At 47.8% G+C, this 27,712-nt stretch overlaps 1 protein-coding gene across 2 annotated transcripts in view; it reads right to left on the bottom strand.

Annotated features, from left to right (window-relative positions):
* LOC149360621 (sphingomyelin phosphodiesterase-like) overlaps window positions 1-27,712 on the bottom strand; it is a 132,041-nt gene that overhangs the window by 93,899 nt on the left and 10,430 nt on the right. The window contains exon 1 of one of the 2 annotated variants that reach the window (XM_089572414.1): window positions 11,201-11,351. The exons of the other annotated variant lie outside the window; for it this stretch is intronic. The gene's annotated coding sequence lies outside the window, so the exon portion shown is untranslated. Of the gene's footprint in view, window positions 1-11,200; window positions 11,352-27,712 lie in introns of those variants that run through there. 2 annotated transcript variants of the gene reach the window in all.

Below are 27,712 nucleotides of genomic sequence, written 5' to 3'. Positions count from 1 at the left end.
TTGGTACTAATCAATTCGCGCTAAAAGGCACAGACACACGAAAACACAAACGGACGAAGCGCGTTTTTGTGTGTCTGTGCCTTTTAGCGCGAATAGATTAGTATGAAGCACCAACTAGCCCCCGCTCTTGCATTGTTAAGAGCAAATTCGGGCACACAAGTCCTACCGTTGGCAGCAGCTGCCATCGCAGGGAAGTGGCGCATCGCTTAACCGCTGCACCACTGCCCCAGGAGGGGTATGAGGATTTCCAGATATCTATGACTTGAAAAGTAAGTAATCTGGGGCTTGAAAAGTACGAACCGAGCGGTTACTGTGGGTTGCTTACAAGGTATCTACAACGTTAATCGCTAATAGAATCAGGACAGATAGAGATAGATAGAGAGGGTGTATTGACACGAAAGGCAGAGAGGTTCGCCTCACTTTGGGGGATGATGATGATAATGGGAGGAGGCAGATGATAAAAGACAAGGCAATTTGCTGGCATTACAAACACCGAGTCAAGGCCCGTGTCGCTTAGGAAGCGTGAGAGCGCTCGCGTTTCCTGTACAGTTTTCGAATTATCTGGCCAAGCGCCGATGATCAAGTCTTCCGATGGGGTCCCGGTGTCAAAAAACTGCTAAATAGACGCTAGCATGAGTGTTTCTCGTGCATGTGCTGGGCACGCCACTAAAACATGCTCTAGAGTCTCTAGCACGCTACGTGTGGAACAGTCCGGGGAGTCCGCTTATCCAATTAAGTGCAAGTACTTAAACCGTTACTCTACGCCTAAATGTCGCCTTCACGCGCAAGAATCAGGACAACCGTAGATTTCAATCTACCAAATAATGAGACAGGCATTAGTAAAGGCTGCTCTTCATAGAGCATATCCACACTAACACTCAGGTGATATATGAAATTCGCAAAGTATAACAGTCACGACTTTTTCCTCTGTTTGATGATGTTAGGTCGGGATCTTGACGTGAATTGTTATAGACCGGTTCTCGTGAAGGACCCTGGGAACGTGCTTCGCGACATGTGGTTTCAGGTAAATGCGCGGGTCTTCTGCAGGTGGCGCAGTTGAAAGGCTTTGCTTGAGAAGTTATTTATTGCACTATGTACAAAACTCATTTACATCTAACCGAAGACTTCGGACACGCGGCATTAACTCAGAAGACCTCATCTCAAATTTCCCCCACTTCGGACCACCGCCGGCCACCACACAGGCATCCTCTGCGGCCGCCGCTGGAAGTAATTCCGTCTTTCTCCAACTCCAGGCCACGCGACCAGCGCCGGCCTTTCTGGCTTCCCTAACTTTCTGGCTTCCTAAGCATGGGAAGCCGTTTTTGGCCTGCAGGACCAATGTGATCTGTCGAATTCCGCTGTACTGAGGAAAATGCTACATCGGCCAAACTGGCCGCTCTATCAACGTTCGCCTCATGGAGCGCAAGAATATTGCAGCTGCTATATCAGGCCCTGGACACTTGACGGCACACTGCGAACGATGTAAACATAGCGAAAAAACTTGTACGACATTTTTTGAGCAGACACATGTGTACACGTAAAGAAGGAGCGGGAGTCATTGGAACCCTTTCTTATACACGTGGAAAGGCAATCGTGTGTGAGCAAACCGAATTTTTATCTCTCTTCTAAAGAATTGAAGTTCCTGTATCGGTAAGTGCCGTTATGCATGCGATTTTATTTTTCATTTTTGGCAGCTTATAGTCACCTATAAATCGCGGTATTTTCGGGAATAAAGTCAGTTATGTCTAGAACATTTGTTGTCTTCTTCTATTCAGTCGTCCATGTTTTTTTAAGAGTTACTACTATGTCCTCTCTGCTGAAGTCACGACCCTCTAGACCAGTCAGGGAATTTCGTTACGGAGAAATCAGTTGTCGCGTAATCGGAGCAGTGCTCTCGTATTTTAAGGCGGAAGCCTTTAATGTCTCATCGTTGTAAGCAGCAGTTGTCGACAGAAAATGTCACGCTTTTCAATTGGTGGAAACGGTCGTGACGTCACAGTGCGCGAATTTCAAACGGGGCCAATTGTACTTTGGCTAGTAACCATGCAACCAATTGAAAGGATCGTATAGTGATGCTCCAAGTAAGTGAGACTGAGCTTAGTTAATTGCTTAATTACCCAATTAGCCTAATTAGCTTTACTAGTCAGGCCATATAAACAAATAAAACCGATTAAGAAATTGGTCGAGCTCAGGAATCGAACCCCGGTCTTCGGCGTGAGAGACGAGCATGCTACCCACTCCGCCATGCCTGCTCGATGGTTTTGAATGAACAAAGGCGCGTCTAGTGAATACGGTGTCTTCACTCACTCTCATCCTCCTCCATTCCCTTCCCGCGAGGTTTAGGTGTCCACCGACAAATGAGAGACAGATACATTTCCTTTCCTCAAAAACTAATTTACTGACGAGCGAGGCGTAGAACCGAATGGGCGATGGCGTTCTATGGACTCTTTGGCAGCGTTGCAAGACGCTGTCGCGTTCCACTCTTAGGGGCATCAGTGACCACACTTTAGGTCAAAAGAGTGTCCCCCTGAATTTTGTGAGACAGTTACTGCGCAATTTCCTTTCCTCAAATACAATTTTCATTTTCTTCATTACGGCTCCTCTTTATCTATCTTCTTTCACTCCCACTTCCTCCCTTCCTCTACGGTGCGGTTCAGGTGTCCACCGAGATGACAGAGAATTACTGCGCCATTTCCTTTCCTCAAAAAGCGTTGCGTTCAAAGGGCAAGGCATCGCGCTGAATGGGTGGTGTTCCGTGGACTCCCTGGCAGCGCTACAACGCGCTGTCGCGTTCCACTCCTAAAGGCGAAGCTTAAGCCTCATTAATTAGGAGTTAATTAGTGTTCAGGCATTAAGCAGTAATTAACCATAAATTAGTGATTTGTCATCACTTAGTAATTAGTACTCAATTATATGTGACGCCACCGGTGCCACAGAAACAGCGAAGGTGGTGCGGAAAACGCTTCCGCCTCTACCCACTTTAGACAGTCAAAGTGCCCCCTGAATTTTTATGCTTACCGGCAGCACTATGAATTTTTTTCTCCGATTTCCCCAGCGTTAAGCGTGTGGTAGAAGGACGTAAAGGCCTGACAACTATTTTACGGGAGGCATCCGGTGCAATGGGCCTGCTTTGAGAACGCCAAGTCGCGCAAAGTATGACCACGTATCTTCATGCTTGAGCGCAGCCTGCACTTCTTTTCAGGCGATGACGTAGTGTAATACCCCTGTCACACTAGCAAATTTAATGTCATTCGAATCGAATGACATTAGCACCTAATGTCATTAATCGACTGCTACACGGGAACATGTAATGTGATTAGGTTCGAATGACATTCGCCATCGAATGAGTTAGGGGAATTCATTCGCATTCGATCTCGAACAGAATGCGTACTCTGGACAGCAGATACACAGCAGGAGCAAGCGACACGAAAAAATAATGTACACACTGCCAAACCTAGAAAGTGCATTTATTTAGTTCTGCTGAAAAAAGTTAATGTTGGTGTGAATCTGTGCACACTAGAGGCTGTCGTGGATAGCTATTACTCTCGGTCTCAGCAGCCTACAGCAGCGGCGGAGCGTGAAGCAGCGTCTTTCCCGCAACCGTCGGTCATTTTGGGATGCGTGATTCTTGCTGGTTGGTGTGCCATGTTCGTTAAGCTGGAAGGTACTTAAAGACGTAACTGAGCAGTTCACCTTTTGGAAGTCATTTCCAAGCTCCGCGCGTGTCCGCGCGTCGCAATGTCAGCCATTTTGTTTGTTTACATTTATCGGATTTGTGGTTGACTTTGTACTTGGCTTGGCTTTTGATGGCTATAGTGGTGCAGAATGGCCGCAAATAATATTTTAAGCTTATAATACGGCACACACATGTTCTCACCCACTTTTGAAACACTGCACAACAATTTCAAACATCTTCTATGCGCGCTGATGTCGTTCAGTTGGACTATTTTTTTTTTGTCACAGATGTCGATGCCATCATTTTCGAATGACATTATTTTTTTCTGTGTAGCACCGTAAGAGAACAAATGACATTCGATGCATCGAATGCCATTAGGTTCGAATGACATTAAATTTGCTAGTGTGACCGGGGTATAAGTCTCCAAGGCTAGCTGAGTCGGCGCCACCTACATTAGGCTAAAATTCTGTGCATGCAATTTCACGGGCACTGCACACTTTGCACATCTTGAAATCGAATTCATTGGCTCCAGAAAATGACTGTTATTAAAGAAGACAGCATTCTCTGCCTTATATGCCTCGGAAGTTCGTAACGCTGGCTTCCACCGACTTTTTTGCCCGTCTTGAACCCCAGAGCAAACCACCACAAAGAAAGGCGAAATTGCCGTCATTCCCTACATTCACTGCCTGTCCCAGAATTTCAAGAAAATGGGGACGAAAGCGACTGTTCGCGGGGTTTTTTCAGCCCCTCAAAAACTAAGCGCGCTTTCAAAAAAAAAAAAAACTTTGCCCGCCGATAAACGTCCCCAAAAGCTGCAGTGCATAATTAATCATAGAATAAAGTTTGCGCGCTTCCCAAAAAACTTTGCCCGCCAATAAACGTCCCCAAAAAGCTGCAGGGCATCATCAATCATAGAAAAAAGTTCGTAAAATGTACTGAAGCCTTTGTTTATGACATCCCACTCTTCTGTGGCAAGCGGTAGGTTGCTCAGTCTGGTTGTTGCTTGAATGATAGGTTTCGTGAACGCAAAAACCACTTGAAAACTTTTACTGGCAGCAATCTGGCTTTTCACTGTAAGGAGTGTGGTTGTGTATCAGTTTTAGATAAGTGCTCTATCGTGGCCAGACACCGGAATCAGTTAACATGTAAAGTTATTGAAGCAGCGCGTATCGCTGCCTTGGATGATAAATGTGTCAGCAAGCCGTCTATCTCCCTGCCCAAAAGAGGGCCATTCTTAAATAATCGCTGAGCCGTTTGTCCGTTGTTCCTCGTTCTTCTGATTTTCATTATTTTTCTGGGCACATGCGCCTGTTTTCCTCACGGTTCACGTTTGTCTTGGTCGCCTAGGTTTCTCTCAGTCGTAAGTTAGCGCCTGTGTTGTATGCGTCTTTCTCTGTCCATTGTCCCGTCTTGCGCTACTTCACATACCATGAATCACATCGCGCCTTGGTATGCCTCGGCTGAAATCTGCCGATATTCCTGCTCGGGTGACGTCGAAAACACCCTCTCACGGTAATGTGCACTTCGTCAGAAATGTTCATATTTCTGTCGCCATATCTTCGGACAGTCCAGTGGAAAAGGAGGGCGGTACTAACATCTGTCATTTAGCCATGAAGGATGCTGGGAAGTCGGAGAGATTAATTTAATTTATTTTTAGCAAATGTGTTTTCCTCGACCCATCAACTTAATGATAAACCTTTCTTTGCACCACCACCAAGCGCTGGGACCTCTTGCTCATCAGCATCAGCATCAGCCTGATTACACCCACTGCAGGGCAAAGGCCTCTCCCATGTCTCTCCAATTAACCCTGTCCTTTGTCAGTTGCCGCCACTGTATCCCCGCAAACTTCTTAATCTCATCCGCCCACCTAACTTTCTGCCGTCCCCTGCTACGTTTGCTTTCTCTTGGAATCCACTCTGTTACCCTTAAGGACCAGCGGTTATCTTGCCTTCGCATTACATGCCCTGCCCAAGCCCACTTCTTCCTCTTGATTTCAACTAAGATGTCATTAACCCGCGTTTGATCCCTCACCCGCTCCGCCCGCTTTCGATCTCTTAACGTTACACCTATCATTTTCCTTTCCATAGCTCGCTGCGTTGTTCTTAACTTAAGCTGAACCCTCTTTGTTAGCCTCCACGTTTCTGCCCCATAGGTGAGTACCGGTAGGATACAGCTGTTGTATACTTTTCTCTTCAGGGATATTGGTAAGCTACCATTCATGATCTGAGAGAACCTGCCATATGCGCTCCACCCCATTCTTATTCTTCTAGTTATTTCCCTCTCATGATCCGGATCTGCGCTCACTACCTGCCCTAAGTAGACATATTCTCTTACTACTTCCAGTACCTCGCTACCAATGGCGAACTGCTGTTCCCTTGCTAGGCTGTTGAACATTACTTTGGTTTTCTGCATGTTAATTCTTAGCCCCACCGTTCTGCTCTGCCTGTCTAACTGATTGATCATGCTTTGCAGTTCTTGTCCTGAGTGGCTTAGCAAGGCAATGTCATCAGCGAATCGCAAATTACTCAGGTATTCTCCATTAACTCTTATCCCCAACTGTTTCCATTCCAGTCCCCGGAATACCTCCTGTAAGCAGGCAGTGAAGAGCAATGGCGAGATCGTGTCTCCCTGCCTGACACCTTTCCGTATTGGAATTTTATTGCTGACTTTATGGAGAACTATAGTAGCTGTGCAATCGTTATAAATATCTTCCAATATTTTCACATAGCACTCTTCTACACCCTGATTCCGCAATGCCTGCATGACAGCTGAGGTTTCCACTGAGTCAAATGCTTTCTCGTAATCAATGAAGGCTATATATAGGGGTTGTTTATATTCTGCGCATTTCTCTATCACCTGATTGATAGTGTGAATGTGATCTATTGTCGAGTATCCTTTACGAAAGCCTGCCTGATCATTTGGTTGACTAAAGTCCAAGGTTGTCCTGACTCTATTAGCGATTACCTTAGTAAATACCTTGTAGGCAATGGACAATAAGCTGATTGGTCTGTAATTCTTCAAGTCCTTGACGTCTCCTTTCTTATGAATTAAGATAATGTTAGCGTTCTTCCAAGCTTCAGGTATTCTCGAGGTCACAAGGCATTGCGTATACAGGGTGGCTAGTTTTTGTAGCACAATCTCTCCTCCGTCCTTCAACAAATCTGCTGTTACTTGATCCTCACCAGCTGCTTTCCCTCTTTGCATTGCTCCTAAGGCTTTCTTTACTTCCTCCTTCGTTACTGGCAGGATGTCCCATTGCTGTGCTCGACTGCCTCCCTCAGTAACTTGATGATTAGATTCGCTACTGTATAGATTTTTGTAGAACTCTTCGGCTAATTCAACTATCTTATCCATATTGCTGATGACATTGCCCTGTTTGTCTTTTAGCGCATACATCTGGTTTTTACCTGTGCCTAGTTTTCTCCTCACTGATTTTAGGCTACCTCCGTTCCTTAGAGCATGCTCGATTTTCTCCATGTTAAACTTTCTTATGTCGGCTACCTTGCGCTTATTTATTAACTTCGATAGCTCTGCTAGTTCTATCCTGTCTGTGGAGTTAGACGTCCTCATGCTTTGACGTTTCTTAATCAGATCTTTAGTCTCCTGAGATAGCTTGCTGGTATCCTGTCGAACAATCCTACCACCTACTTCTGCGGCGCACTCTGTAATGATAGCTGTAAGATTATCATTCATTGTTTCAACACTGCCGTCAGCTTCTTCAGTTAAAGCGGAAAACCTGTTTTGCAGCGACATTCTGAATTCCTCTACCTTCCCTCTTAATGCTAACTCGTTAATAGCCTTTCTCTTCACCAGTTTCCTCCGTTCCCTCTTCAAATCTAAGCTAACACGAGACCTTACCATTCTGTGGTCGCTACAACGGAGCTTACCGAGGACCTCCACATCCTCTACGATGCCAGGGTGTGCACACAGTATGAAGTCTATTTCATTTTTAGTCTCACCATTGGGGCTCTTCCACGTCCACTTCCTGTTTGCTCGTTTGCGGAAGAAGGTATTCATAATTCGTAAATTATTTCTATCTGCGAACTCTACTAATAACTCTCCCCTACTGTTCCTAGAACCTATGCCATAGTCACCTACCGCCTTGTCTCCAGCCTGCTTTTTACCTACTTTTGCATTAAAGTCGCCCATCAGTACAGTGTACTGTGATTTTACTTTGTTCATTGCCGATTCCACATCCTCATAGAAGCTTTCAACTATCTGGTCATCATGGCTTGATGTAGGCGCATAGGCCTGCACCACCTTCAGCTTGTACCTCTTATTAAGCCTAATTACGATAGCTGCCACTCTCTCGTTAATACTGTAAAACTCCTCGATGTTGCCAGCTATATCCTGATTAATGAGGAATCCCACACCTAGTTCTCGCCTATCTGCTAATCCACGATAGCACAGTACATGCCCGCCCTTTAGTACTGTATACGCCTCATCTGTCCTCCTAACGTCACTAAGCCCTATGACATCCCATTTAATACCTGCTAATTCCTCCAATAGCACTGCTAAGCTAGCCTCACTTGATAAGGTTCTTGCGTTAAACGTTGCCAGGTTCAGTTTCCAATGGCGGCCTGTCCGGAGCCAGAGATTCTTAGCACCCTCCGCTGCGTCACAGATCTGACCGCCGCCTTGGTCAGTTGCTCCGCAGCTGCTGGGGACTGAGGGCCGAGGGTTAATTGGTTTGTTCATAGAAGGTTATGGCCATGTACTACACCAGGGTGGCCAAATCCTGCTCTGGTGAGGAAGTGCGTTGTCGGTTAGGTTCACCGAAATCAGGCCGCACTCCAAGCCTGGGTATGCAATTCCATCGACACGCGGAGTTTTTTTTTTTTTTAATCCGGTGGAGAATTGCGTGGCACCGGGATTCGAACCCCGGTCCTCTTGCACGCGAGGCGGATGCTCTACCTCTACGCCATCGCTGCAACATCGCTGCAACCTTGCTCAGACGTTTTCAAATATCTGCGAAGGTCAATAGCACCACTCGTGCACAAGAGGCGTCGTGTGTACCAGAGACACCCCAGGATTTGAGAAGGGTTAGCACCTCGAAATCTGCAGCTGCCATGGTACTGCGTGATGGCAACCGTCTCCCACCAAGGCTCTCAGCGTGTGGAAATCTCCAATCAAAAAAAAAAATAAAGATAACTGCGGCGGCCACATTGGTAGAATGCGAAAGCATTGACGCCTCCTCGGCACTCGTCGCCTCTCTTTGCTTCTCTTTATCATTTTCTTTTTGTTTCCTAATTTAACTGATCAGTTAGCGTAATTACATTATGCTGTAATTAAAAATCGGTTTATTTACCATGATTATACCTCCTTTTATTTCAATCAAACATTTTGGTTTTTCAAACTTGGCGCCGTGGTTGCTTTCCCGTACGCTTACTATATCCCCGTCCAGACTATTCAACCGTCCAATGGTTTTTGCTGTTATTTAATTAACTAATTAATCTATGTCAATGAATCTTCGATTAATAATCATTCACCAAATACATTTCAAATGCTTTCAAACTTTACTTTCACTCATTTGTCTATTTTTGCATTATTTCGCCGTCCATGGTTGTTTTCTCCTCTAGTCAATATATCAGCGTCCGTGCTATTTCGAAGTTTTTCGGACATTTTTGCCTCTAAATAATTAATTAAAAATGCTATCGACATAATTTTTTGTTCATCACCCTCACATCGTCCTCTTTCGATTACATCCACTCGTTTGATGCTACCTCTTCTGAGAACGCCACAGATGCTGAGGACACGTTTTGCGGACACGTTTTGGTGACACGACCCCGCCGTCATATCTTAGAAAAGCTTTCGCATTAATAAAGAAGCGGTGTTCAAGTACTTCGACTGGCTGCAAATCCGCGATCGCAGGACTCCTCTAAGCCACCATTTGTGAAAAAGAATTTTCGGACGTACCGTTTGAACCAACAAACTCAGAATTCTCAGAACGAAGCATCTACTCTCTAAAGCAAATTCCAAATTATAAATATATTTGCATGTGTCGAAATCACACTTCATAAACGTTATCAGAAAAAGCCAGTATCGCCATAGGGCATGTATGTCGTCCTAATTGTCCCGCACGTCGGTATCTGGAATTCAACACAGATAACACCTGAAAGATTTTGAGATGCTAGCAGAAATATGACGCCGCTCACAACCCCAGCCAGAGAGAGCCACAGCTCATCAGGTAGCTATAGAGAATATACAGCAATCATGCTGAGATCAAACAACACACCAAAACGTTTACCGGATGACGTATGGCTGTTATATGTAGCACATAATATGAAGATCAACTGACACTTTAGGGCTTTGCAATTTGAAAATAAAAAAAAAGTAATTACCACGTCATCAAATTTTTGTCCAGGTACCTCGCAAATGCCCATCTGAAACGTTGTCGTGTATACTTCACCGCAGCAGCATCAAATGCACCGAGCGTGTGGACATCTGCAGGGGGTTCCTAATATTAATCAGTCGAACCATCTTGCTCCCGTCGCTAGTGGTTAATGTTACAAGAAAAAGAAGCGCTATACAAGTAGAGTCTCTAAATGTCTGCAGGATTTAACATCTCCACTATTCACAAATCAACAACGATGCGTTCTGCATCGCCTTACTTCATGAATGAGGTGCGACAACGACCCTTCAAACGGGACAGCGGTTGTTACTTTTCGAATTCCTCTGTGCATCGAAGCCGCGGCGTTGAGATGGTCGTCCATTGCCTGGGAAGGTTCATCACGGCCATCCACTTGGGCCACAGCGGCATGGTATCGTGCGTCGGCGGCGACGGCGGTGCTCTGCGTGATTCACGGCGGATGCGGCAGAGGTTGTTTACAGCGAGCAACGGCGCCTGTGTGCTCGCGGTTCTGAAGAGACTTCTCCTCTTGCTCTGTGCGGAAACCTATGCACGAGTGAAGCTTCGGCATTCCGTTCCCACGGAGAGCTGTGCAATTCAGGTGTCTGACCTTCACCACAACTTGGGTCTCCTTCCGTGCTTGTCATCACTGCTGCAAGAACGGCCTATACAACATTTTGCCGGATGTGGTGAGAGTGTGTCGTGGACGTCCCGGCGGGCGGTTCTCGAAGACTGGGCACGTGACCCTAACGACAGTGATCGGACGTTTTTAATTGAACCAAATTCCGCAACCAGGGACCCAAGGACAGGGAACCCCTTTAAAAGAAGCCGCAGTGCTCATTTTTTATAACCGAAAGCTCCTTGATCCCCATGTAAATATATCTCTGCTAAGTTTCTCTCTTCCTCGACCTGTCTCTGCACCGGCGGCAACCGCGATGCCCGAGTGCCTGCAGCCGACTCCTGACTTGGTTTTTCGCTACCCATTCAGTCCGCTACCGGAGCAGACACAGCGCAGCACGGTGTTCAGCGTTCACCACTCCAGGCGCTCCGGAAACCTGAGCTTGGGCAGCGCTTCAAGGAAAAAGCGCACCGCATTGCACAATACGCGCTTCTGACAAGGATTCCCCTTTCCCAGCAGTTGGTGCATTAATGGGTCGATATGACGCTCCGCTTACCTGAAAGCGAAATGGGATCGGTGTTCGCGCCTTTCTTCACTTCCTTCCGGCAGCCCGCTCTCGTCACCACTTCTGACGACGTATAGCTCTGGAAGCGGCGGGGGCTCGTCGGCTCAGCGATTGGACCATCCCGCGAGGCTCTCCCAGCGACAACGCCACATTATCTCTCCGACACAGAATCGACGTCACGCTCGCCGATGGGTTGGAGTCCTTTATTGGAGGGCTCTACCGCCCCCTCACTCCCTCTTCCTCGTCCCAATCTGATAGGACGCCCTTGCCAGTGAACGTGTTTTGCTGTCCTAAGAAGTTGGGTGAAATCCGAGCCGCCCTCGTGATGGCGCGATGGAAGCCTCCGCGCTGCTGCAGCAATCTGTAACGCAGCCCATTGACCCCCCTTTGACGCCACTGCTACGTTATAGAGCGGGCGCCAGCACCGCTTCGTGCTGAATGCGTGTATAAATTGAGCCGGACAAATGGAGATTTCTGAATAACGAATCGAACATCCTTCCCTTCAGTTCGGTGAGCAAATCAAAGAGTGCGTGTTCAAAGTTATTCTAAACTAGTCGAATCCTTTTCCAAGTTTTCGAATAATTGACGCAAAGTTTTATTAAGGCGCGCTGCCATTTTTTTTTTTTTTGCAACTGTCTCAAAAGCAGGGTCCACCGCGCGACGTCACACAGCTTGCTGTTGAGATCTGTCGGCGCGCGAAGGAGATTTTAAAAGCAGCGACCGTCGAGAGCTGCGTCAGCAGGTCTCGCTTAGAAGCAACCAGCATCCCTGTTTCTCCCAGGTGGTTACGAGTACACCGAGTCTACGCAAAGGCGATTGCTCCAAGGCCTTTTGTCATGGACCACCCGGAGAGGGCCCGCTCATCATTTGGCTTCGTTCACAGTGTTTTTGTCGCGTGGGAATGCAGGACCCAAAAGAACGACGGGCTGAAGTTGGAGCACAACAGCTCTCACTTTCTACTCTCTCCATACGTGTCGAACGACGCCGCGGCAAGCAGGAGGGCATTATCTCCCTCAATTGCCGTGACCATGTCGGGAGACAAAGGGCCTCGTTTCCGGTAACTCTTCGGCGTACCGAGCTCCGCGGCGAGGTTTCCGGCATCTTTCCCAATCACTAAGAACACACATAAGGACAAAGGACCACTTTCCGCCCTTCTTTCCGTTCCCGCGTTCCGGCCTTGCGCATCGGACGTCATCTAATGAAGAACAGATGTCGGCCACCAGCTCGCCACAGAACATCATGTACCGCAGTCTACATTGGGGCCCATTCACATTGTACACTGCTAATAGCGAGGACCAGAGCACCGGCGATGACCGAGTGCGAGCGCAGCAGGCGGGGCCAAAGTAGACTTAACTCTCGAAAGGGTACGAACGCCACCAATCCCGAGAATCCTCATTCGAGAACCGAACGAAAAGGCGACCCCCAGGTCGCCACGGCCGAGAACTTTGATGGAGGTGAAATTCCAGAGGTCCGTGTAGTATGCGATGTCAGTGCACGTTGAAGAACTCCAGGTGGCCGAAATTTCTGGAGCCCTTCACTACGGCGTCCCTCATAGCCTGAGTCGCTTTGGGCCTTTAAACCCACCCAACTCAAACGAATCATTGCCGAGTGGCAAAGGGCATACGACCAGCAGTTACTTGCGGCCAGGCAGCAGCTTAACACCGTTGTTCACACTTGCAAGGGTGACCTAAGGGTCGCCTTCTTGTTCGATGAGAAGTCTATGGAATGACGTTGTTCGCACGCCTTCGAGAGTTTTGTCTGCTTTGGCCTGTCTACTTCGCTCGCACTCGGTCCTCGAAAGAGCTCTGGTCCCTCGCTATTAGCAATGTACTATTGGAGAAAAAAGACTCTAAGACGCGGAAAAAGAGGCCTATGTCAATAGGTGCTCCCCTGCCAACCAACGACTGTTTTAACTGCACCACATGAGAGCGCGTGAGTCCGACTATCACTTGAGCAAGCTTTAATAAACTTCCTTATAACGGACCTATCGTCTTTTGTTCCCTGCTATGCGCCCTGGAGAGTTTTGTCCCTAATAGTGATGTGTACGACGACCTGCGCGAAAAGGACAACGCCGTGGCGATGTGCACCGTGGCCGTACAAGCGGCCTGGCAGTCAACCTGCGGCCTGCCAGCCTGGATGCCAGCCGCTAGCGTCCAAAAATGCGCTAGTATATTGTTTGTTAGAGTTCATACCGTGCCTTAGCAAATAGGAATTCCAATCAATAGCCCCCAGAAGTTCGTATGATCTATGCATGCTACCTTCTTTTTCAGTTTCGTCTTTTACCTCTTCGTCTTCGTCGCCATCCTCTCCTTGAGAAAGCACCTGAATAACAAGAATAGCCTACCTTTCCACCACCGTGTCCATGCCTGCCAAGCGCGATTCTAAAAGCGTGGGTGGTGTTTATTGTTATCGGGCAAGCTTGGGCTGGAACAGTGATCCTTATCGCCAGATGTGTCATGTGTGCATACTATCATGTTTCCTTTTAACGCAATAGCGTTAAGGAGCTTGTGTCGCAGAAAAGATGGCGTTGTCGTCGGCGGCCGTTGTCGGCATGGGCGTCATGGACGGTGAGCGGGAAATCGACGAAAAATTTTAAAAAATCAACCTAGATGGCAGGTGAGACAATTATGTCACGTGGCCTTATGGCGTCATCACAACCTGCCCAACAGATTGTGAGCAAGCAGCCCACTGCGCCCCCCTGGCAGTTAAATCATTCATTGGTCTCAAGAGGTTGCCCGTAAAGAGCAACGTAGGTCGCACAGGGTACACAGATTGCAGCACCTGTCATCGCAAGGCAGCGGTGAATCGCTTAACCGCCGCACCACAGCGCCAGTGGTGGTACGAGGACTCCCAGGGGTCCATGAATGCAAGGAATGACTAATACACCGATTTCACGAAGCCTACTGCGCATGCGCGCGTTTACCGGAAGTAGCCAGCCGCCATCTTCGTTGTAGTCCTTCGTGGCGTCGTCTGCACGACAGCCCACATTACTTTGCGCCTTGATAGGCGTTATAACCGGCCACAGTGACTTTCCTTCGTTTCATTTATTGTGTTCAGCTCTATAAAGGAAACAGAGGCGCCACGACGGAGTTTCGAGGGGTGCAATGCTGATCGCAGCAGGAGCAGCGCAGACAGGGTGGCCAGTTGCCGCATGAAGTGGAGTGACCGCGGTGGCGACTCTGCGCTTGTTGCTCGAACTTTGTTTTGGAAAATGCTGCAGTTGACGGTGGGACGCGCTTGACCGTAAATTTCGTTAATTTTGTCAGCAGAACATTTCAACGCATAGCGATGCACGCGGTTTAACGTCTTCAGACGGTGTTTACATTTCTTGACACCTCATTTTGCAGTTTCAGTACTCGCTGTATTCATCTAAGCATTCGCTATAGACATGTCATACAGCGTCTGTTGTCTTTATTTTTTCATCATAGCCCTTGTTCAAAACTGGCCATGCGATAGTTTTTTTTTTTATTCACGTAAACACATAAATGTATTAACGACGTGCTCGGCGGGTCACCAGCAGGAAAGGTGAGCGGTTCGAGCGAGCTATGTCGTTTTTCTAAATGGAGTTGTGACAAATGCTTGTGTTCAGTGCAAAATGAGAAAAGGAGAAGCCAATCGGGGAGAATTTGAATACGCCAAAATAGGGTTTAGTTTTTAATTTCGTGACCAATAGTTTTATTTTGATTATTGCTACATTAATTACTTTTTCATTTAGGTTAATATAATCTTCTGCCAGGGCGTCTGCCGTACGACTCACTCTCGCTATTTTCGCAGTACGAGTCTGAACACGTTGACTGATGGGTGAACACTAGATTGCCTTTCTTTTTCGAAAACAACGAGCAAATATGGGTGATATCCCGGCATAAATGGCATGTGGCTGAAACTGGAATGCCACGTATGTTCAACGACCAGTCCGCAACAAAACGTTAGGAATTATTCCTCATTTCCACGGTTTTATAGCCTCGCTTTCTCATTCCTTGAAATAGAGAAAACACTCACTAGTGTGGCAACTCGAGATGTCAGGAGTGAATACGCGCATCAAACGTACATTGTGGATTCCTGAATATAACAATAAAGCTGAGCACACTTGTTCCTTCACAACCTTACACCATGCAGATATCGCTGCAAAGACGGCTTGACGACGCAGCACGAAGGTAAATCCGACCGCCTTCTTTTTAACTATTTCAGGGACTGCCTAAAGACTGAGCGGCGTGTAAAAGGCATTTCATACACCTTCACAACTTGAAAATTTGCCATTTGTTAATGTCCACTGATCAACAGGGACCATACGGCTAAATGTACTGAACAGGACGTCTTCAGCTGCCTCTCGTGAACAGTTTCTACGCAATGTCTTGGGGGCTTTTTCTCTTCAGGAGAACGAAAAATCCGGGGCCCTCTGCTTCGCACGTTTGCCGGAGCTCATGACGCCCCTCAGGTGAACACACTTGTCCGCAATTCCAGGATTCACGCAGAGCAACATCGTGTGGAGGCAAACAGGACTCCTTCTTGCGCGTGCGCCACGCAGCGCCCCGACGCGGCCGCCGGTCGGAGTACCGCAACTCCCAGAGCGCATCGCGGCGGCGGTGGCGTAACGCAACTGCTGGTGAAATCGACTGGGAAATCGGCCAGCATAACGTTAATGAGGTCTAATATCGGTTTGCCGTGTCTGTCTTTGCGCCGTAAAATTTTTCGCATTTGCTTGTTTCATAAAATTTTCTACCATGAGTCTCTGCATAGTGAATTCATTATGTCGCCTAGCTACCGCTCCTCACGTGCAGACCATCGCAACAAGGTTGCTCTTCCTAATTGCCGCACTAACACCTTATTCATTCTTGCCAAACACATCTAAAGACTGGAACCACCTTCCCGCTGAGATCGCATCCATATCAGATTACACTCTTTTCAGGCAAGCATTGTTCAATCATTTTTGTGATGTCGCCTAAGAGTTTATTAATGCCTTTTTTTTCCTTTCTGCCGTTTTTTTTTGTTATTGTTATTCATGTCTTGTGTTGCTTTTCGATTTACTTTTCTGGTGCAATTATGTTCGTTTTCTCGCGTTTTAGCCTTTCACGCTGTATTATTTGTTTTGTATTTTGTACTATATACCTGCCGCTTTCATGTTCTCTTGTTGCTTTTTGTAACCCACTCCCCTCTACAATGCTTCGGCGATTGAGGGTATGCGAAATAAATAAATAAATAAATTCCGCATATATGGGCATGAACCCACTAAATCTATCGCGCCATATCCTTAAGGGTAAGCGTCCCCTCGAATTTTTTACTTCACGTGTTTCTTTACAGCAGCAGCCAACCAATTGCACATAATTTCCTTGCCGTCACTTGTTGCAAGGAAAGCTATACGGTCAAATGTACTTCACCGCCTATCCTCCCAGGAACACCAAAGCATGGGTCGCAATCACCGCCATAAGGAATCACCGTCCGATGCAGGCCTAACTGCACTGCTGTTTCATTTATTCCTGCCCTACACAAGCTGGGACACATCAACTCCCCAAACTCCATAGCGTCATACGCATACCTGCTTCCCTGCTGCATGACTTGTGCGCCTACGATCTGCTGTTACCTATTATGGCACCCTGACGGACTACACGTTAAACCTGCGCATTTCATACCATGTCCATTTTTTGTACTGAATTTACGCCGATATCATGACAGCCTCCGCACTTAACTTAAAGACAATTTTGTAAACTTTCAAGTAGCTGCCCCAAAGAAGTTAAGGAATGATATCATCGTCATCATCATCATCATCAGCCTGACTACACCCACTGCAGGACAAAGGCCTCTCCCATGTCTCTCCAATTAACCCTGTCCTTTGTCAGTTGCCGCCACTGTATCAGTGTTGCCACGACACATAAAAAAAGAGTAGTAGATTTTTTCGCGAAAAATCAGTAGAAATCAGGAGATTTTTAATTTCAATTTTTGTACTCAGTTTATGAGCCCACGAATTCAGCGCTTATATTAGTACTCTGCTGTTGTATTGTAGCTTCTAATAAATAGTACAAAAATTGGCCACGAGATTCTTGGCGATACTTTGAAAAACCCGGGGATCCAGAGAGCCATTGTCAAGCACGAAGTGAAAAACAGTCAAGCCCTCTGATGGCATATTCAAAGGCGTCAGATGGTAGTTAGTACCTGAAAGCTTTAGAGTATAGTATCTTCCAGAAAGGGGTGATTGGGAGATCGCTGGGAGAGGCCTCCGTGCTGCACTGGACATAAATATAGGTTGATCACGATGATGACGATCCAGAAATAAGAAAACATGAGTCCCCTATAGCTTACGCAAATAAACTTTATTGCGCGTGAACAGGCAACTTCAAAATGGCCATGTATATGACTAGATATGCGGTGAAATTCCACAGGTGGCTGTGCCAACAAAGCCGCATTAAATACACTCACGCTTATCCTTGTAACACTCGACCATTCTTCTTATCAGTGGCCTGTCAATGTTGAAGCTGTGACATGCTGAGGACGTCATCAGGCGTTTCGTGCGCAGAAGGCCACAGATAGTCTCCGTGCTAAGCTGTCAGTCATCAGATGTCAGTCATCAGCAATACAAGCAGTACAAGTCCTATGCAGCTGGTCGACGCTTAATTATAATTATAATTCTCCTGTAGAACAGAGTAAGCGCTCGAAGCGCCATTGGTTCTGGTTCGATAGTTTTGGTTTCATTGTTGTGGACTTGTGGCTTCATAGTTGTGGGGTACGGTAGTGCACCCACTTTCACAAATTCACCGCCTCACCTTTTCCCCACTTTGCTCAAAGACAGAGGTAGCGCCACGTTTGAGAGTCTGGAAACGCAAGTATATATGTTAACCTCGGAGCCAACCGCATTTTTTTTTCGCTCGCTAGGTGGCATCACATTAATACAAGTTCTGTACTGAAAAAGTAGCAGCTTTTCCTTTCGTTTCAGTAGAAAAGCAAGAAAATCAGTAGATTCAAGCGCTTTATCACTGAATCAGCAGAAAATTTAAAAAATCAGTAGATCTACTGATAAATCAGCAGCCCTGGCATCACTGCACTGTATCCCCACAAACTTCTTAATCTCATCCGCCCACCTAACTTTCTCCTCAGGTATTCAGGTATACCTGAATACCTGAGCAGAATTACTCAGGTATTCTCCATTAACTCTTATCCCCAACTGTTCCCATTCCAGACCCCGGAATACCTCCTGTAAGCAGGCAGTGAAGAGCATTGGCGAGATCGTGTCTCCCTGCCTGACACCTTTCCGTATTGGAATTTTATTGCTGACTTTATGGAGAACTATAATAGCTGTGCAATCGTTATGAATATCTTCCAATAATTTCACATAGTACTCTTCTACACCCTGATTCCGCAATGCCTGCATGACAGCTGAGGTTTCCACTGAGTCAAATGCTTTCTCGTAATCAATGAAGGCTATATATAGGGGTTGGTTATATTCTGCGCATTTCTCTATCACCTGATTGATAGTGTGAATGTGATCTATTGTCGAGTATCCTTTACGAAAGCCTGCCTGATCATTTGGTTGACTAAAGTCCAAGGTTGTCCTGACTCTATTAGCGATTACCTTAGTAAATACCTTGTAGGCAACGGACAATAAGCTGATTGGTCTGTAATTCAAGTCCTTGACGTCTCCTTTCTTATGAATTAAGATAATGTTAGCGTTCTTCCAAGCTTCTGGTACTCTCGAGGTCACAAGGCATTGCGTATACAGGGTGGCTAGTTTTTGTAGCACAATCTCTCCTCCGTCCTTCAACAAATCTGCTGTTACCTGATCCTCACCAGCTGATTTCCCTCTTTGCATTTTTCCTAAGGCTTTCTTTACTTCCTCCTTCGTTACTGGCAGGATGTCCCATTGCTGTGCTTGACGGTCTCCCTCAGTAACTTGATGATTAGATTCGCTACTGTATAGATTTTTGTAGAACTCTTCGGCTAATTCAACTATCATATCCATATTGCTGATGACATTGCCCTGTTTGTCTTTTAGCGCATACATCTGGTTTTTACCTATGCCCAGTTTTCTCCTCACTGATTTTAGGCTACCTCCGTTCCTTAGAGCATGCTCGATTTTCTCCATGTTAAACTTTCTTATGTCGGCTACCTTGCGCTTATTTATTACCTTAGATAGCTCTGCTAGTTCTATTCTGTCTGTGGAGTTAGACGTCCTCATGCTTTGACGTTTCTTAATCAGATCTTTAGTCTCCTGAGATAGCTTGTTGGTATCCTGTCGAACCATCCTACCACCTACTTCTGCGGCGCACTCTGTAACGATAGCTTTAAGATTATCATTCATTGTTTCAACACTACGGTCGTCTTCTTCAATTAAAGCGGAAAATCTGCTTTGCAGCGGCATTCTGAATTCCTCTTCCTTCCCTCTTAATGCTAACTCGTAAATAGCCTTTCGCTTCACCAGTTTCCTCCGTTCCCTCTTCAAATCTAAGCTAACACGAGACCTTACCATTCTGTGGTCGCTACAACGGACCTTACCGAGGACCTCCACATCCTCTACGATGCCAGGGTGTGCACAAAGTATGAAGTCTATTTCATTTTTAGTCTCACCATTGGGGCTCTTCCACGTCCACTTCCTGTTTGCTCGTTTGCGGAAGAAGGTATTCATAATCCGTAAATTATTTCTATCTGCGAACTCTACTAATAACTCTCCCCTACTGTTCCTAGAACCTATGCCATAGTCACCTACCGCCTTGTCTCCAGCCTGCTTTTTACCTACCTTTGCATTAAAGTCGCCCATCAGTACAGTGTATACTGTGATTTTACTTTGGTCATTGCCGATTCCACATCCTCATAGAAGCTTTCAACTATCTGGTCATCATGGCTTGATGTAGGCGCGTAGGCCTGCACCAACTTCAGCTTGTACCTCTTATTAAGCCTAATTACGATAGCTGCCACTCCCTCGTTAATACTGCAAAACTCCTCGATGTTGCCAGCTATATCCTGATTAATGAGGAATCCCACACCTAGTTCTCGCCTATCTGCTAATCCACGATAGCACAGTAAATGCCCACCCTTTAGTACTGTATACGCCTCATCTGTCCTCCTAACCTCACTAAGCCCTATGACATCCCATTTATTACCGGCTAATTCCTCCAATAGCACTGCTAAGCTAGCCTCACTTGATAAGGTTCTTGCGTTAAACGTTGCCAGGTTCAGTTGCCAGGAATGATATCAGTAGTTATTTAACCGTATACAGGCAAAAAGATTTGCCGTAATCAACAAAATTCTCCTCCTGACTGCAGTGTTGCTTTCATCATTTCACCGCATAATTTAACCAGTGAAAAAAAGCCGCCTCTTTTTGGAATATATATTATATCCCCTTAGTACACTTGCCAATGAAACGACGCTTACTGGCGACTGAGTTTTGCAACACACCTCATCGTGAACGCCGCGTTTCCTTTTTACCCCTTTCGGCCACAAGCCGCCGGATGCAGAAATGCTGTGGCAGCATTTTAGTGCTGCACTGCTGACTCAGGGCAGTGCCAGCTGCGGATGTTTTTGACAATGAACCGCATTTGTCATCCCGGTGCACACGCAACAGGCCGGTACTCCGGGGCACCGCACTGGAGGAACAGATGCAGTGGCAACGGAAACCAACGCAGGATGAAGTGAGCCGCATCCGTTGTTTCTTCACTAACGTTTGTGCAACTTGCCAAGCATGACGCAAGCCTCGGTGGAAATAATCGCTTATTCTCACACCGACCACTAAGAAATGTTCGACCACCCAGAACCCGAACTGTTCGCTGAAGGGCCAGAACAGAAGATCGATTTGAGCGGCTGCCGAATGGCGCCACTGACTGAGCGAGAACTTGGTCTCTACCTGGAATTACTGGAACTCGATCGAGCAGCCCTGACTATGCAAAACCTCGCTACCCTGACGCCGTAATAGCAGCCCACGTTGATCGATTGCCCTTCCAAGCGATCGACACGTTCGCTGGCGACGTGCCATTGATGGACGACGACTCCATTTTTTGTAAGGTGGTTGCGCAACGACGCGGGGGCTACGGCTTGGAACTCAACAATGTTTTCGGAAGGCTTCTGCTCACGCTCGGTTTCAAATTCCATCTTCGAGGTGCCATGGTACGTTGGGGCCTTCCTATGGACGCACCGGTAACACCGTTAGGACACGTCCTATTGTGCGTCGACTTAGGTGATGAAGAAGGAGAGTTCTTTGCTGAGGTCGGTTTTGGTGGCCCTAATCCTTTTAAAGCGCTACCCATGGAAGGCGACGCGGACCCTTACTGGATGCGCAAACTGGACGACGAATACGTGGAGGTCGCCGTGAAGTCAACACAACGCGGCAGAGCTTCGGTGCAATGGCGGCCCGTGTACCACATCTTCTCGGTTCCCAGAAGTGGATCAATCTTGTGCCTCAGAACTGGCAGGCCTCGCTGCGCCCGGAGTCTCTCTTCCGAAACATCTTAATGGCGGGACGCTTCACCAACGGCTCGTGGGTGACACTCGTGAATGGCCGTCTCTGCCACCGCTCGGTGAGTGGCCGAGTAGAGGAGCGTCGCATCACCGACACAGACGAGGTCCTGCGTGTTCTCGAGAATGAGCTGGTGCTGAAGCTCAACCCTGACATGGACTTGGAGCGCCTGAGACTACGAATTCAGTGCATACTTTGAGATTGGCTCCCAAGTAACACCGACATGCAAGAGCTATAGATACATATAAAAATTTGCTCTTTCTTCTTTCACTTCCGCCTTCCTCTTTTACGGCGTGGTTTAGGTGTCTACCGAGATATGCAAGGCAGACACTGCGCCATTTCCTTTCCTCAAAAACCAATTTACCAATTTCTTGCTCGAGAGAGAGAGAGAGAGAGACGACTTTATTCACACCGACATGGGACTCGGGGCAGGGGCTCAGCCACCGGGAGGGTCTCCCCCTTGCCGGTCCTCCTGCGCCGTGACCGCAGAGAAGGTTTTGGAGTAAGCCTCCTCCGCCAGGCGTAGGACCATCTTTAGTACATCCGCATTTGGGCTGCGGGTGTAGGACTCCCAGGCAACTTGATCAAGGGGATCAGTTTGTTTAGCTCCCGGAGATTCGGGGCATTGCCAAATTAGATGATTTTCACTCAGGGTATACGTTGCAGCGATTGCAAGCCTTCGGGTCGCCTGCAAGCTCATTATGACGAGTAACATAAGGGACGAAGCGATTGGCCCGAATGTTTTGCCAGGCCCTACATTCTGAGGGTGTTAGGGACCTATCTGGTGATGGATAGATCCTTCGGTCTAGTCTGGGAGTTTCAGAGAGCTCCTTGTAGATGATGAGGGGGTCTTTGTCTCCGGGTAGCGGGGCCTCCACGGCCGCTCGGGTGTATACATCTTGAGCGAGGCGATGGGCAGCCTTATTGCCTGGTAGACCCTCATGAGCTGGAACCCAGATGACTGAAACCTCCCGGTTTAGCGGGTGCTTCAAAGTAGACTGGCCACCTGCCTGGAAATTAGGCCTTTGCTGAAGTTCCTAACAGCCGGAGAGGTGCGTTCCTCTACCACTACGAGCGGACGTGCGCCACATGCGCTCCGCAGTTTTTGGGCTTTTTGGCCCGGTCAACTCAGCGGAACTGCCAAAATTTCGGCGGGAGGCGACGCAGGAAGAGAAGCGGACCACGAGGACACCATTTTCAAACCGGTGGGTCCAATATTTTTGGATTTATCCGGTCTTGAAGATCAACCACGTGGACGAATGAGCTAAGCCAACGCTAGGCCTAGCGACTAGGTTTCACGGGCGGCGACTTCCGCGGACTCCTCGACCTCGGCAGGCGACGGAGGCAGCGGAAAGATGGCCCAGACGCAAGACATCCATGCCAGACATGAATTTTTGGCAAACCGAATTATGGAGACCCAAGAAAGAATGCAGGAAGACCAACGAGACGCCGCCGCCGGGGGATCCCACTTACAGGGCCCGACAGTGAACACCCAAATCCCGGGAGGCAGCACCCTAACAAAAACAGCGCAGGCGAGTCGCAAATACGATTCGGACTCAGACTGGACAGTAGCCATGTCGCAACGGCGGCACAAGAAAATACGGAAGAGCCAGGAAGCGACGGCATGCCACGTGACGGGGGATCCGAGCCCCTCAAGCGGAGGGAAAAGCACAGGCGACAAACAAAGCACAACCAAGCAAGGCGAGAGGGAAGGAGCGCCGAAGAGGAGACTCCCTCCCCTACCGAAAGAAGATTTAAAGGTGATCCTGAGGCCAAAGGGACTAGCAGTGCGAAAGCTGCAAACACACCAAGTGGCGCGAGCGGTGGTTGCAGCCACCGGGCATGGATGCAAGGCAGAAGACCTTATAATCCAACTGCGCAACGGCTCGAACATCATAATCGTCAGCACGAATAAGGAAGAGACAGCCAAACAAGTCAGAAACATAGCGCAGCTCAACTTCGGTGAAAGAAGCTACCAAGTCACGGCACACGTGGCGGCGCCGGAGGGAACGCTACGGGGAGTCATCCACGGGGTAGACCCGGGAACCCCAGAAGAAGAATTAAAGGCCAACCTAAGGACAAGAACGCACGGAGTGAAGATTTTGGCGGCACGAATGCTAGGGAGATCCAGCACAGCAGTCATTACCTTCAGCGGCCCAATCCTTCCCAAGCAAGTCCTGCTCTACGGGGGAGAGATGTGGTGCCACCCATACAGACCAACGAGGCAGATATGCTAAAACTGCTACCAGCAAGGGCATCGAGCAGATGTATGCCCAAACCCGGAAAGCAAGGCGTGCAGGCAATGCGGCCAAGCAAATCCGGAGACGCAACACCAATGTGTACCGAAGTGCCTCGTGTGCAAGGGCTCCCACGTCACAGGAGCAAGGGAATGCACACAGCGACTAAAATCATTCGGAGAGCTACGAGCCTGGGGTCAGCAGCAACGCGGCCGCAGCCAAGGCAGAAATGGAGGACGACGACCACGCTGGTTCCGGAACGAGGACCAGGAGAAACAACCTGACTACCGAAGCGAGTCCAGGGGACGCAGCAACAGCCGCAGCCGGGACCGGAGCCAGAGCCGGGGACGAGGCGAGACGAGCCAGACCACGGCCAGCCAGCAGCAAACGCAGCAGAAGAAAAGCGGCGGAGTTAAGGTAAGCTGGGGAGGCGGCTCTCCCAAAATACTTTTTGCTCCGCACGAGGAAAACAACACAACAGACACCAAGACGGAAAACGAAAGCCTAAGAGCAGAAATCAACAACATAAGAAAGGAGAATAGGCAGCTAAGAAAGCAGATCAGCGACTTAATCGCAGAAATACAGGAGATACGAAGAACAGGTTTCTCACCAGTGAGAACGCCAACACCACCACCACAAACTATAGAGAACCCACAAAACATGGGGGAGACCAACACGGCAGGGGAAGACCTAAAAACACTCATGCTGCAAATACAACAACAAATGCAGCAACAAATGCAACAACTAAGCCAGAAGATAGCTTTGCAAGACCAGAGCTTCCGTAATTACGTTAAAAATCAAACAACACAGAGAACACTAAACGACGCCAGAGACCGCCTCTTTAATGAGCGGAGGTTCGGTACAGAAACCCAAGGGAACAATAGTAGCTGCAACACAGCAACATGGCAGGAGGACAACAACTAGAGATTTGGCAATGGAACTGCAGGGGCTACAGGCGCAAGCAGGGGCTCCTGCAGCAATTCATTAGCACTAGGGGAACCCCACCAGACCTAATCTTATTACAAGAAACAAACTGTACCCCAACCCTAAGAGGCTACTCATGTCAGGAAAAAGGGAAAACAGCAACACTCATTAGCGACAAAATAACTGTAATAAATCATGGGGAAATAGCAGACACACACCTAGAACACGTGATAACTGAAATAATTCCCAAAAGGAAAAGGAAAGCAAAAAGCACCTTTGTTATAAACATATATAGCCCACCTAAAAACAGGGGAGACTTCATCAAGCTTTTCGCGGAGGCAAAGAAACTTGCAGGGCAGAACACCCTAGTTATAGCAGGAGACTTCAACGCGAAAAGCCCGCAATGGGGCAGCAAAAAAGAGGACATAAAAGGGCGGAGCATATGTACAGCAGCAGAAAACACAGGCTGCGAGCTACTTACGGATGAGAGCCAACCCACAAGGCAAGGCAACAGTGTAAGCGTAGACACGTGTCCCGACCTAACCTTTGTCAGAGGAGCTAAACAAGCAGAGTGGGAAAACACACAGGAGAACCTAGGCAGCGACCACTTTATAATCAGAGTGGCCATTGAAGCCGAAAGCATCAGAAGGAAAATAGGCAAGGCAAGACTGACAGACTGGGACGCTTTCCGCACCCACTGCAAAAGCATCAAAGGCGACATCACGTCTTTAGAATGGAGCCAACAACTTAAACAAATAAGAGATACATATACCAAAGAAGTTACCCGCACAGAACAGGCACCAGAGGTAGACAAACGACTCCTCGGCCTATGGGAGGCAAGGAAAAGCCTAACCAAACGCTGGAAGAAACAGAAGCTTAACAGGAAACTAAAAAAGAAGATAGCAGAAATCACCAAGCGAGCGGAAGAATACGCAACACAACTGGCTAGACAGGGATGGCAACAATTCAGCACAACACTGAATGGCACCCTAGGCACGGCCAGAACGTGGCAAATACTAAGCAAGCTCTTGGACCCATCGAAGAACAAAGCAGAAAGTAACAAATCGATACAAAGACTGATCCGCCAATACGAAGGGACGGAGGAGCAGCTAATCCAAGCAGTAAAAGAGAAATGCTACGGAAAAGAACAGGTGAAAGCCTACCAAGGAAAATACCAAGGGAAAGAAAACCAGGACATGGACAAACCGATAACAAGAGAAGAAGTTATTCAAGCCATAAGGGCAACGACAAAGAACACGGCAGCGGGGGCGGACAAGATCCAGACCTCGTTGATAAGAAATCTCAGCGATGAAGCGGTAGAACAGCTCACAAAATACTTAAACAAACTCTGGGAAGAGGGAACGGTTCCGAAAGAGTGGAAACACGCGGAAGTCGTTATGATACCCAAACCAGGCAAAAAACTGCAGATAGAAAATCTCAGACCTATCTCGCTAACATCGTGTCTGGGCAAGCTTTTCGAAAGAATCGTCACTAAAAGAATACAAAGACACCTAGAAGACGGAGGATGGTACCCCAACACCATGTTCGGCTTCAGGGAACATCTATCGACCCAAGACGTGCTGCTTCAGCTCAAAGAAGAAGTACTAGAAACAATGCCAAGCAAAGGGGAAAACGTAGTCATGGCCGTGGACATCAAAGGGGCCTTCGACAACGTATCCCACGCAGCAATCATGGAAGGCATCAACGCCACCAACTGCGGAAAGAAAACACACGACTACGTGAGAAGCTTCCTCACAAACAGAACTGCAACGGTGGGTTTGGGAGACCTACGAAGCGAGCTCTTTCAAACACCATGCAGGGGAACTCCACAAGGCTCAGTGATATCACCAGTGCTCTTCAACATATCAATGATCATCCTAGCCAAAGAGCTCAGCCAGATACAAGGAATCAGACACGCGATGTATGCGGATGACATCACCATATGGACCAGCGAAGGCTCGCTAGGAAGCAAAGAAGAAAGTCTACAAGCGGCAGCCACCTGCATTGAAGGATACATGAAGAAGAGGGGACTAAGGTGTTCCACCGAAAAGTCCGAACTTCTCAGAGTAGGAAGGCACCCTACAGAGGCTAACCTCGAGGTGAAACTAGAAGGGCAGAACATACCGGAACAAAGAATGATAAGAACACTCGGTATGTGGCTGCAAGGTAGCAGGAAATGCAGCCACACACTCAGCCTGCTACGCAAAGCGGCGGAGCAAGTAGGCCGAATGATAAATAGAGTAGCCCGCAAAAGGCATGGCATGAAGGAAGAAGACACAATCAGACTGGTGAACAGCCTGATAGTCAGTCGAATAACATACTCACTACCATACCACGTAACCATCAAAGCTGAAAGAGAGCAAGCAGAAGCTATCCTTCGCAAAGCGTACAAGATAGCCTTACATCTACCAAGGAACACGTCCAACGAGAAGCTAATGCAACTAAGGCTAAACAACACTTTTGAAGAGCTGAGTGAATGCCAAATAAAGGCACAACTTCAAAGACTCAGCGACACAAGAACCGGACGAGCACTTCTGACTAGGTTGGGTCGGGAGACGGAGAACCATCACAACAACAGGGCAAACATACCAGACGCACTAAGAAGAAACATAAGCGTACAACCCATCCCCCGCAACATGGACCCAAACCTCCATGCCAGCAGGAGGAGAGCCAGGGCAGAATACTATGAAAAAACAATAGGGCACAGGGACAGCACGGTATACACCGACGCTTCCCCGTACTATGGTGAACGAGGAAATAAAATGGTGGCGGTAGTCGTCAACCACCAGGGAGAACACATAACGAGCCTCACGGCTAGGGCATCAAATGTAGCAGAGGCGGAGGAGATAGCGATAGCCCTAGCAATGAGGGAGGGGGATAGAAAGGGGAGACCCTTGAATATCTTAA

This window comes from Amblyomma mixtum, chromosome 2 (genome assembly GCF_055824585.1).
Source record: "Amblyomma mixtum isolate Tamu chromosome 2, ASM5582458v1, whole genome shotgun sequence".
NCBI lineage: Eukaryota > Metazoa > Arthropoda > Arachnida > Ixodida > Ixodidae > Amblyomma > Amblyomma mixtum.
Note: the sequence above shows the minus strand (reverse complement) of the source record. Positions and strands in the feature narration are given on the sequence as shown.